Here is a 13071-nt window from a genome sequence, read left to right as displayed (position 1 = left end):
TATATTTTTTCTAGAAAATTTCATTTTCCAAGAGGGTGTTTGCAAAGACATCAGAGTAGCAATTAAAATAGCAACTAGGCCAGTAATTGTAACAGAGAACTTGAAAATATATGCAAACACAACAGAACAACTATATTATTTAACTTATGGTATATTACGTTGTATTTGAAAAGGGACTGAGGAGACTTGGTGTTCAAAAATTTTAATCATATAAGTGAAAAATATACTGCTGTTATAAATTTTGTGTTATAAGATGGTGTCAGAGACAAAAATAATAGGGAAGTTCATAGATTGTGTTTTCAATTTTTAAGTTATTTAGTGTAAATAATCGAAGGACTCTAGGAAGACAGTCTCAGTTTCCCTCTCTCTCTCTCTCTCTCTCTCTCTCTCTCTCTCATATACACACACACAACCCCCTTAAAAGCTGCACATTTTAAAAGGCCAGGCAAATGCTACTATAAGACAGTGAAATATATAGTAAGCATCTGGTTGTAAATCTAGCCATAATCACCTAGAAAGTTTGGTTATAAAATGGACATTTTGGGCCGAGTATCAGAGGTTTAATAAATTAAGCTTTGTCAGGCAGGAGAAGGAATTGAGTTTCAAAGCAGCCCAGAGGTGAAAAGCAAGTGTGGGTAGATACATCTAAAGGTCTAACTGAATAGTCTTTAATTGGAAGATAAATCTGAGAAAATAATAAACAAGATCTTGAGACTGTTTTGTTACAAAATAACTTGATGATTCTGTGTTAATGATACAGTCATCAATCTCTGACCATCAAGACAGTGAGCTTGGTCAGTGAACTGGCTCTAATTTGAACCTCTTTGCCCCAGACAAATGGTTCTAGGCCAGAAAATCTAAGCTCCAGGACGCTGGATCCCACTGGAGAGATCAGAGCATTCGTGTATCATAATATATATTTATTAAATTCTTTGTAAGTGGCAGACCATATGCTGGGTACCTAGGGCATGGAAGTGAACAAAATAGACAAAGGCCTTGAGGTGTGCAGTTTGTTAGACCAGGAGAAGAGAGGTCATAAGCAGATAAACAAATAAATAAACACATTGCAGATGGTGATGGGTTTTTTTAATCGAAATAATGAATCAGAGTAAGTAACAGAGAGAGTAACAGGGTTGCTATTTTAGGGAAGATAGTCAGGAGAGATCCTCCTGGCCTTGCAGCATTTGACAGAGACCGGAAGGAAGTTAACAGTGAGCTCTATGGGTTTTAGAAAAAGTGTGCTCTGTGTAAAGGAAACAACAGGGAATCTCGGGTCCTGTTTAAGGATCAGCAAGGCTGCGGAGGTACGAGCAGAGGCAAAATGATGGGAAATGATGGCTCAGAGGTAGTGACAGCAAAGCGGTCAGATCAGTGAGAGCCTTTGGGGTCACTGTAAGAAATCTGGCTTTTGCTTTCACTGAGACAAGAGGTCACTGAACAATTTTGAGTAGGAGAATGATATGGCCTGGCTTCTCTCTTGAATAGCTCATTTTGGCTGCCCTGAGGAAATTGAAGAGAAGCAAGGTTGTAGGAAGGGATAAGGGCAAGTTTTTGCAACCATCCACACGAAAGATGATACTTGGACCAAGTTTCTACCAGTGGAAGTAAAAAGAAGTGGCTGAATCCAGGATCTATTTAATGGTCAACAGGATCTGCCGATGGATTGGATGTGGTGTGTGAGAGGAGAGAGAAGTGAAGAGAGGAGTAATTGATGACTCCAGGTTTTCTAATCCACGTAATTAGGACAGAGCTGCCATGTACTGCAGTGGCGTAGATTATAAGAGGGAGATAAATCAGGAGTTCATTTTTTGGGCGTGATAATTTTGAGGTACCTATTGGACATTCGAGCACAAAGGAGAATTGAAGTATTTGTCTTTGAAAGTAGAGAATAAATGGAATAGCAGAGTATTGTAAGATTACCAGATAGCCCTAAAAATCCACCAGAGATTGTGATTTTCCCCAATGGATTCTGATGTTCAGCTAAGAATGAAAACTGTTGAGTAGGACAAGAAAGTATGGCTATTCAATGAAGTGATTAAGGGTATCAAAATCCCTTGGAAATATTTTGCCGTCTACACATTACGGTGGTATTGGGTGGTGGGGGGCAGCTGGAAACTGGATGGCTTGGAAAAGTTCCTTAGATGATTCTCATAGGTCCTTCCCAACATGGAAATCACTAACGTAAATCAGAAGAGAATTTTTTTCTAGCTTCTTTCAGGAGCATTCTCAGACTAACACCCAGAAAGTTAACATTTATGAGGGAAGCAAAGGAAAATTCCAGAAGGCATGTTATGTCCCAGACACTGTATTTGCTGCTTTGTGCATATTATCTTAATTGACCCCTCCAGCATACTGTTGAGATGGAGACTCGGCTGTATTGTAGGGATGAGGAAAATAAGGTTAAATAACTACACCTAGGTGACAGGGGTCGAGGTAAGATTTTGCCTTACCTACAGTCATATCTAGCTGAAGAAGTTGAAAGATGCTTCCAAGTATTTTGTTATAAGACAGGGTTTTAATAACTTGTTTAAATGCATACTATCTACACAGTAATATGTTAGATTCTGGAAAGAAACACTTAAGGATTGTAAGCTTGAAGATTGAGTCCACGATGTGCTGTATGCAGGTGTATTATTGTGTTCCTTTATTCATCCAACATTCATTTAGAGCTTATGGTGGGTAAGGAGCTAAATAAGCTAAATAACACATAGTTCTTGTTCTGAAGGATTTGCTATTCTATCAACAGACTCAGGTAATAGTGCATTGTTTCTGCTTTAAAGGCTGTGCTCCTCTAGCCTGTTTAATATTCATCAACTGCCTATAATCCTGGGCTTTGCAGAAATCATTCACTGCTTTCTGCAGTGATCAGTTAATCAAGCGGGGCCACAAAGGGGCTCAAGCAAGGGTGGTAGAAATCTAGATTCTAGAATTCAGGAAAAGCCTCTGCTAGCCAGAGCCCAAGGTTCTAAATACAGACCAAGTCAGAGGCTGGGAACAGAGCAGTGTGTGCTCATAGGTAGCCCGAACCCAAGGGATTAGGTATAGGAATGGAGACCAGATGGAAGCCAACACTGCTGGTTTCAATAGAGGCAGAGCATGGTTAGAAATTCCAGCTCAGAAGGTCAGCTGTTTCAAAGAGGAGAGTTACTGCTGAAACGTGTGAACTAAAACGAGGGCTCAGAATCTCCCAGAGAAAGAGAGCTGGCTGGGGCGCCCCGCTCTGGATCCGTTACGTATCAGACCCTTCAGTGTGGGCTCTACAACCTTCTCTGTCAGCGCTGCTCCGTGGGAGTACTGACTGTGCCACCATCCGGGAGAAGCAAAGCTACAGCCCTCCAGGTCCCTAATCTGAGTTCCTTGAGAGTCCTTGGTCTACTTCAGTAGAGGGGCAGCAGGCAGAGAGCTGCATCATTAATACTTACTAGGAGAGTCTTCCGCTAGCGCGTGGCTGGGCTCCTTTCAGAAGCTAGAGGTTGAGGTATTAGTTCTGAAACTAACGAATATATATATAAGGCAGCCGGAAGTGGTGGTTCATTATGATTATTAAACCACCACCAACAATGACACTTCCCAGGCTAAGGAGCTATTTAAGGTATCGTAAGATGCCTGGGTAGAACAGACTTGCTCAACAGAACTGAAAGAGTAATAAAATATGAGGTGAAATAAATCAGAAAATGAATGGATCTGATCAGTGAACAGAGCACTACCCAGGATACAGAGTAATTTCCACAAGGCTATGAATTCTAATGGTAAGGAAAGCGCAATAGGTTTAAAATGCACGGGGACCCTAAGTGTGCCAAATACGTTGCCAAATCCAATAGACTTGACCCTGCTGAGGATGGTCACGCCTCAGTAGAGTTTAGTCTTCTGAACTTCAGATCACTCATTTGATCTGAGGGCATAACGGTATGTGGCATCACAGGATCAGCACATTTTTGAACAATCTTCCCAGTTACCCAAGGGTCCCTGAGCACATCTCATTCTATTCTTTTATCACAGAACAAGTAAGCGGCAGAGGTCAGAGAGACAATCAGATGCTGCTTCTGGCAATCCAGAGATTCCTTCAGCAGATCTTCACAAGTCTCAGGCAGATGGTCTTGTTTCTCGTAGCCCGGTTCCAGATCCTTTTTGCACTTTATCAAGCAAAGTGGTGGGAAAAATGCAGAGACCCTTGAGGCTGAGACCCTTTCTGCTGCAAGAGACCAGAGAATCATAAGGGCTGTGTACAGCCTAGAGTAGAATCACTTGGTATATTTATTAACATTTAAAACAGTACAAGTTTTTAACATAAAGCTATTTGGCTCATTCAGTTATGTTCAGGAAAGTGAGAACCTCATTAAAATATTGTACAAGCCCTCACAATTCTGGGGGAGCTCAAACATTTTCTTAAAAATACCGATGCAAAGGAAATAAACATTATTACCCTGGGACCAGTATACCTCACTCTGACCCATACTTTTAATGCTGGGGTAATGACCTTGCCTCTTCCTATGATTTCTCTTTACTAGAATTGTATCTTATTCTTTGACCATTCTAATGTGGATGGACTGTTTCCTCCCCATGCACAGGTTAGGATTCAGAACAAGGAGTCACTTAGCTCTTGTTATGCAGAATGGTTAAGGGTCCAGAATCTTGACTTTTAAAAACTTTAATTTTCACCCTAGGCCAACACTCTTATCTGGGCTTTTTATTAAAAGCATAGCCAATTGATACTTGACTTTTTAAAAAAGCAAATTTTGATTCTTTATATATAGAAGAGGAAGAAAGAGTAATATGCAGTTGTTGAGTGTATGTCCCATAAATATTAATTAGGTCAAGACGTTGATGCCATTTTTCAGCTCATCTCTGTCTTTACTGATTTTTTTGTCTAGTTCAATGAGTTGCTGAAAGAGGACTGGTAAAATCTCCAACTCAAATTTTATATTTCTCCCTTAAATTCTTTCAAATTTTGCTTCAGGTATTTTGAAATATGAGGCATTGTTAGGGGCTGAATTGTGTTCCCTCAAAATTCATATTTTGAAGTCCTCACCCCCAGTACTTCAGAATGTGACTATATGTGGAGATAGGGCCTTTAAAGAAGTCACTAAGGTAGAATTAGGTCAGATGGGTGGGATCTAACCCAATATGACTGGTATCCTTACAAGAAGAAGAGATAAGAACACAGACACACACAGAAGGAAGACCATATGAAGATAAAGAGAGAAAGCTGCCATCTGCAAGCCAAGGAGAGAGCCCTCAAAAGAAATCAAACCTGCTGTCACCTTGATCTTGGACTTCTAGCCTTCAGAACTGTGAGAAAAAATTTACCCCCTCTGGTTTAAACCACCCAGGCAGTAGTATTTTGTTATGGAAGCCCTAACAAATATAGCCATATATAAATTTATGATAGCTATGTCTTTGGTGAATTAAAACTTTATCAATATAAAATACCCTTCTTCAGCTCTGATAATATTTTTTTAATAAATTTATTATTTATTTTTGGCTGCACTGGGTCTTCGCTGCTGTGCGCGGGCTTACTCTAGTTGCGATGAGCGGGGGCCACTCTTTGCTGTGGTGCGCAGGCTTCTCATTGCAGTGGCTTTTCGTGTTGCAGAGCACGGGCTCTAGGTGCTTGGGCTTCAGTAGTTGTGGCACGTTGGCTCAGTAGTTGTGGCTCATGGTCTCTAAAGTGCAAGATCAGTAGTTGTGGCACATGGGCTTAGTTGCTCCACGGCATGTGGGATCTTCCTAGACCAGGGCTCAAACCCATGTCCCCTGCATTGGCAGGTGGATTCTTAACCACTGTGCCACCAGAGAAGTCCCTCTGATAATATTTTTAGTAATTGAATTCTACTTTATCTGATATTAATCCAGGCACTCCAATCTTTATATGCTTACTGTTACTTTCAACCTGTTTGTGTTTTTGTATCTAAAGTATATCTTTTATAAACATAAAATAGTTGGGTATTTTAAACTCCATTTTGACTATTTCTGCCTTTTAATCAAAAGGATTAGTCCATTGACATCTACTGTAATTATTGATATGGTTACTCACCATTATCTTTTATCCTCAAGATGTCACTTTTTTCTGTTTCTTCATATGCTAAATAATTTATTATATTCTGGAATTCTGGACACTGTGTAATGAAGACTCTGGAGTCTATTATATTCCTCCAAAGAACGTTGATATCTTGTTTGTTTTATGAAGGAACTAACTTAATTGGACTCCAACTGCAAATTCTGTTTGTTTGTTTGTTTTTTGGTAGAAGCTCAAAATTCAGTAAAGTCCTTATATTCTTAGGTCACCTGTTTGGAGTCTGCCCTAAATGTGTGTAGTCCATGGGTCAGCGAGAAAATTAAGCAGAGTTTTTAAATGCTGCTTTAACAGCTTTACAAGGTACAAGCTGAAGTCTTCCCTCAGACCAGATGCTCTGAAATGGAAAACTCACTCAGTGCTGCTCCCTTCTTCCAAGTGTTGACTCCCTTTCAGAATGTACCTGTTGTTGCTATTCTCCTCCCTTTAGGTGGTTGTTTTCCATAGCTGTTTTTCCAGAGTTTATAGTTATTATTTTTGGGAAGAGCAGTCCAATGGAAGCTTATTCAAGAAGTAAAATAAAGATAGCAAAAATGCATGGGAGAAGGGAAGAAAAAAGAAAAAAAGAAAGATTTCTAAGCAAACAGTGGGTACACTGGAAAGACCTACGAGTAGGCGCCTGAGATCCAGTCCATCAGAGAAAGTGACATGAGGAGACAGAATAACAATTTCATATGGACCTGAGCCAGATTGAAAAATGAGAAGAGATAGTGGGAAAGGGAGAACCCCAGACACTAGTAAGAGGTATGTGACAGACACACACAAGGATGACTTCTAATAATCAAGCCCTTATGTAATGCCCTCCCCTTGAGTGTAGGTGGAACCCATGACTTATTTCTAACTCATGGAACACGGCAAAGGTGATGGAATCTCACACCCTTATTTATGTTGCATGATATTGGACTCCTGGTGAGCAAACCAGAGTTTGCAGCTACAACAAAATAAACTCTACCACAAACTGAGTGAGCTCGGAAGCAGATTTTTCTCCCAGTCCCTTCTCCAGATGAGAACACAGCCTAGACAACGTCTTAATTTCTGCATTGTTAGATCCTAAGCTGAGGACCCAGCTAAATCATGCCTGGATCCCTAATGCATGGAAGCTGTGAGATAATAGACGTGTTCTGAGATAATAGATGTGTTCTAAGCCCCTAAGTTTGTAGTAATTTGTCACATAGCATGGACCACTAATATAGGGTATAAGCCAAAAAGCACTGTTCTTCAATGTTGAGTATCTCAGAGGAAATCAGGGAAATGGCTATCTGAACAGGACATCCAGGAATAGGAGGAAGAAGGCACACATCAGAGAGACCAAGCAGGACCGACTCTGACTCAAGATTATACTGGCAAGATACCAGTAGAGGCTCTGGAGGTGACTTTGGTCAGAGATGGTGATTGGGAAAGTTCAGTATAAGAGGGGATAGAATTAGAGTGAAGTCAACAGGATTAAACTGGCCTTGATTTTATAGTAGAACTCATCAGGGGAAAAGAATGATAATGAAAAAAAAAATTTGGCTGTACATAAGAAAAGTAATGAAACCCACTACAAGAAAGTCAGGACATTGATGACTACCAAAGAGTCATGCTAATATTTGGAAGGACTATTGTATACTAGAAATTTTGCTAAGCATTTCATAGATGAGCACTGACCAGTAGAAATATAATGTGAGCCATATGTATAATTTTAAAAAAATTTTGTAGCCACACTAGAAAAGTAAAAAGGAAGATGTGAAATTAATTTTAATAATAGATTTTATTCAGTCCAACAGATTATTTCAATTAGTAATCAGTTATTAAATGTATTAATGAGACTGAAATAGGTTCCATTCTTTTCTTTCTTTTTATTTTTTCTTTGTACTAATTCTTCAAAATCTAGTTGTGTATTTTTCACCAAGAGCATTGTCTTGATTCAAAACTAGTGTTCTTATTTCAATTTCATGTTTTCATATTTAAGCACTCAAATAACACCTACATTTTTTGTTTGTTTTATTTTGTTTTGTAATTATTGAGTTTATTTTTAAATGCTTTTTTGTTTAACATCTTTATTGGAGTATAATTGCTTTACAATGGTGTGTTAGTTTCTGCTTTATAACAAAGGGAATCAGCTATACATATACATATAACCCCATATCTCCTCCCTCTTGCGTCTCCCTCCCACACTCCCTATCCCACCCTTCTAGGTGGTCACAAAGCACCGAGCTGATCTCCCTGTGCCATGCGGCTGCTTCCCACTAGCTATCTATTTTACATTTGGTAGTGTATATATGTCCATGCCACTCTCTCACTTCGTCCCAGCTTACCCTCCCCACTCCCCGTGTCCTCAAGTCCATTCTCTACGCCTGTGTCTTTATTCTTGTCGTGCCTCTAGGTTCTTCAGAATCTTTTTTTTTTTTTTAGATTCCATATATATGTGTTAGCATCTGGTATTTGTTTTTCTCTTTCTGACTTACTTCACTCTGTATGACAGACTCTAGGTCCATCCACCTCATGACAAATAACTCAATTTCGTTTCTTTTTATGGCTGAGTAATATCCCATTGTATATAAGTGCCACATCTTCTTTATCCATTCATCTGTCGATGGACAGTTAGGTTGCTTCCATGTCCTGGCTATTGTAAATAGAGCTGCAGTGAACACTGTGGTACATGACTCTTTTTGAATTATGGTTTTCTCAGGGTATATGCCCAGTAGTGGGATTGCTGGGTCGTGTGGTAGTTCTATTTTTAGTTTTTTAAGGAACCTCCATACTGTTCTCTATAGTGGCTGTATCAGTTTACATTCCCACCAACAGTGCAAGAGGGTTCCCTTTTCTCCACACCCTCTCCAGCATTTATTGTTTGTAGATTTTTTGATGATGGCCATTCTGACCGGTGTGAGGGGATACCTCATTGTAGTTTTTTTTTTTTTTTAAGATTTATTTATTTTATTGATTGATTGATTGATTGCTATGTTGGGTCTTCGTTTCTGTGCTAGGGCTTTCTCTAGTTGCGGCAAGTGGGGGCCACTCTTCATCGCGGTGCGCGGGCCTCTCACTATCGCGGCCTCTCTTGTTGCGGAGCACAGGCTCCAGACGCGCAGGCTCAGTAGTTGTGGCTCACAGGCCCAGTCACTCCGCGGCATATGGGATCCTCCCAGACCAGGGCTCGAACCCGCGTCCCCTGCATTAGCAGGCAGACTCTCAACCACTGCGCCACCAGGGAAGCCCCTCATTGTAGTTTTGATTTGCATTTCTCTAATGATTAGTGATGTTGAGCATTCTTTCATGTGGTTGTTGGCTGTCTGTATGTCTTCTTTGGAGAAATGTCTATTTAGGTCTTCTGCCCATTTTTGGATTGGGTTGTTTGTTTTTTTGATATTGAGATGTATGAACTGCTTGTAAATTTTGAAGATTAATCGTTTGTCAGTTGCTTCATTTGCAAATATTTTCTCCCATTCTGAGGGTTGTCTTTTCGTCTTGTTTATGGTTTCCTTTGCTGTACAAAAGCTTTTAAGTTTCATTAGGTCCCATTTGTTTATTTTTGTTTTTATTTCCATCACTCTAGGAGGTGGGTCCAAAAGGATCTTGCTGTGATTTATGTCATAGAGTGTTCTGCCTATGTTTTCCTCTAAGAGTTTGATAGTGTCTGGCCTTACATTTAGGTCTTTAATCCATTTTGAATTTATTTTTGTGTATGGTGTTAGGGAGTGTGCTAATTTCATTTTTAAGCTTACAGAAAAACTGATTGAAAAGTACAGACAGTTCCCATATACCCCTCACCTGCCCCATATACATACAGTTCCCTCATTATTAATATTTTGCATTAGTGTAGTACATTTGTTACAACTGATCAGTCAATAATCATATGTTATTATTAACTAACTTCCATAATTGACATTAGGGTGCTCTCTTTGTGTTGTATATACTATGGGTTTTGACAAATGTATAATGACATATACCCACTGTTGCAGTATCATGCAGAATAGTTTTACTGCCTTAAAAATCCCTGTTGCCCTCCTGTTCATTCCTCTCTCTGTCCTTCCCTGACCTCCTAACAACCACTGATAGTTTTTGTCTTTTCCAGAATGTCACATAATTAGAATTATACAGTATGTAGTCTTTTCAGATTGGCTTATTTCACTTAGCAATATGAATTTAAGGTTCCTCAATGTGTTTTCATGGCTTGATAGGTCATTTCTTTTTATCATTGAATAATATTCCATTGTATGGATATGCCACAGTTTATTCATCCATTTTGCCTACTGAATGGCATCTTGGTTGTTTGCAAGTTTTGGCAATTATGAATAAAGCTGCTCTAAATATCTGGTGCAGGTTTTTGTGTGGACAAAAGTTTTCTACTCATTTGGGTTAATATTAAGGAGTGTGATCGCTGGATCATGTGGTAAGAGTATGTTTAGTTTCGTAAGAAACTGTCAAACTGTCCCCAGAGTGATTGTGCCATTTTGTGTTCCCGCCAGCAATGAATGAGAGTTCCTGTTAGTCCACATTCTCACAAGCATTTGGTGTTGTCAGTGTTTTGGATTTTCATTATTCTAAAAATATGTATGTAGCGGTATCTCACTGTTTTCATTTGTAATTATCTAATGTCATATGACATTGAGGACACCTACATTTTAACAACTGCAAATACCACCACTACCATTACTTGCTAACACTTAATTATCACTTCCTATGTGCTAGACCAAGCACTTTTCACATACTTTCTCACATCATGTATCAGATACCATTATTTTTAGGCATTTTGCAGAAAAGGAAACTGAAGTTTAGAGAAGTTAAGTACATTGCTGGTCAATGTTGAATCTGAGACTCTCTGGATTTTCTGATTCCAAATTTCATCTCTTAAATACTAGTATCTGTTTTGCCCTCTCTCAAAGTGTGACCCCTGAATCTCTTACTTCAGAACCAACTAGGATGTGGATAAAAATTCAGACTCCCAGACACTACCCTATTACATCAGAGTCTTCACAATGAGGATCTGGAGGGGGAGATTCTGAGGCACACCTGAGATTGAGAATCACTACACTATCATACAAAGATGATTCAAAGTCCAAATGGAAGTTTTGATATTTTGTTGTATCTTGCTTCATGTATTTCTCTTCGAAGCATATTTGCAAAAATACAATTATTTATATAAAATAAAATATACTGGAAACAGTGAGAGAATATCTTCAACGTAAAGTCAATAAGTGGTTCACTGTGTCTCCTCATTAGAGAATACATGAAAAGTTTTCCCCACAGATTTCCAAGCTTGTAACTGAAAATTTCTACCAAAGATTCTTATTATTAGTATGAGCACTTGGGGACAGATTATAAAATACAGGACCTCTCACTTAGATACGGATTTTAAAATAATATATCTGAATGAGGAAGACTGAATAAAATGAATAGTTATAATAAGGATCATGGGAAGCATAGACATAATTTTGAGAAGAGAAAAATGTCCATTGAATAACTACTATGTATCCCTCTGTGCTAGATAAATTGGACAAAATCATACAAAATACTTCTAGTGTTATGATAGACTTATCTAACTATATGTCTATTTATTGCCTTTTTTATTGGGTATATATACATATTATACACACATGTACAGTTTATAGTATATTAAACAGCAACTTCAGGCCAGGCAAAAATCAACATAGCAGGTACTCTATGAAAATTGTGAATTAAATTAAATAGACACATATTCCTTGTGGCTTTTGATCTGAGACAAGACATTATTAAGGATATTTGCAATAGGATTACCTGTGTTAAAATCCCTGTTTTGCCTCTAAATAGGTTTGGAACCTTGGATATCAAAAGACTTGGTCTACTTCATTCTAAATGGAGGTAGAGATACATCTACCCTGTAGAGTTGTTGCATTAAAACCATTAGACAGTGCCTGATTTACATTAAGCAGTCCATAAATGTGAGTTATTATCTTAACTATTATTATTAGTCACAGGAAAAATTCGAAAATGGGAATGGACTCAATAGAGTACTAGAGTGGAAAGATGCTATAATGCTAGCATGATAGCTAATGGTATCAGGAAATAAATGGTATGTGACAAATGCAAGATGTAGAAATTAAGTACTCTAGGAATGGAAAACAGAAGAAATCACTTTTCACTGGAGTGGGCAGGGATGGCTTCTTCAAGAAATCTAAATGAGTTTGCAAATGTTTTTAGGTGGAGAAAATGTGCATTTGGAGGGAGTGTCTTTTCGGGGATGTACAAATTCAGAGATTTTAGCACTTCTTCACAGATGGAAGAACTCCATTTGGACCCTCAGACACAGACCACTGTGCCAATATTTGGAACGTAAGCAGAGAGAGTTCCAAGGCAGGTGCTGCATAAGAAAGAAGCTTGGACCCAAGTGAGGAGAAGGCGTCTTTCTAATGCTAACTGCAGCTCACCTTGGATAGCAACTACACACCCATTTGTAGCTAGAAAATTACGGGCTGAGGACAAAATAGCCCTTTAAACAAGCATGCCACTGAGTTTGGGAAGGGAAGAGGCAGAGCCACCTGAAGACACAAATCCTGCTAAGAAGAGCATTAATTGTTCTCTATATCACACAGACTTACTTCTGCAATCAATAAGACAGAGTGGGCTCGGACTGGGACTCATTGTTTTACCAGGTAAATTTGGAATTGAACAATAGACCTCAACCTCCAGTTTTCTCCATGGTGTGGAACACAAGCTAAACTGATACAGCATTTAACAATATGCAAATGAGTTAAATGGCCTTGCAAGGAAGATCCCAAAGAGGATCCCCAGCAAAAGATAAACGCCTTTCTCCTTGCAACCTCTTTTGTCTATCCTGGTGTTTGCTCACACTGAGGAGTTCAAAAAGCGTAAACAAAGTTAGCATTTCACTGTTAAGGCCATAAACACATTCATAAAGGCAGGAGCAATTTTGTAGCTGTACATACATTGAAGAGAGAGCATGCCACTGAGAGCTGGAGCTCTACCATCACTTAAAAAAAAAAAAACGAGAAAACAACACAATTTGGAAGGAATTG

This window comes from Balaenoptera musculus, chromosome 7 (genome assembly GCF_009873245.2).
Source record: "Balaenoptera musculus isolate JJ_BM4_2016_0621 chromosome 7, mBalMus1.pri.v3, whole genome shotgun sequence".
NCBI lineage: Eukaryota > Metazoa > Chordata > Mammalia > Artiodactyla > Balaenopteridae > Balaenoptera > Balaenoptera musculus.
The sequence above is the reverse complement of the archived record's forward strand: the minus strand, read 5'-3'. Positions refer to the sequence as shown.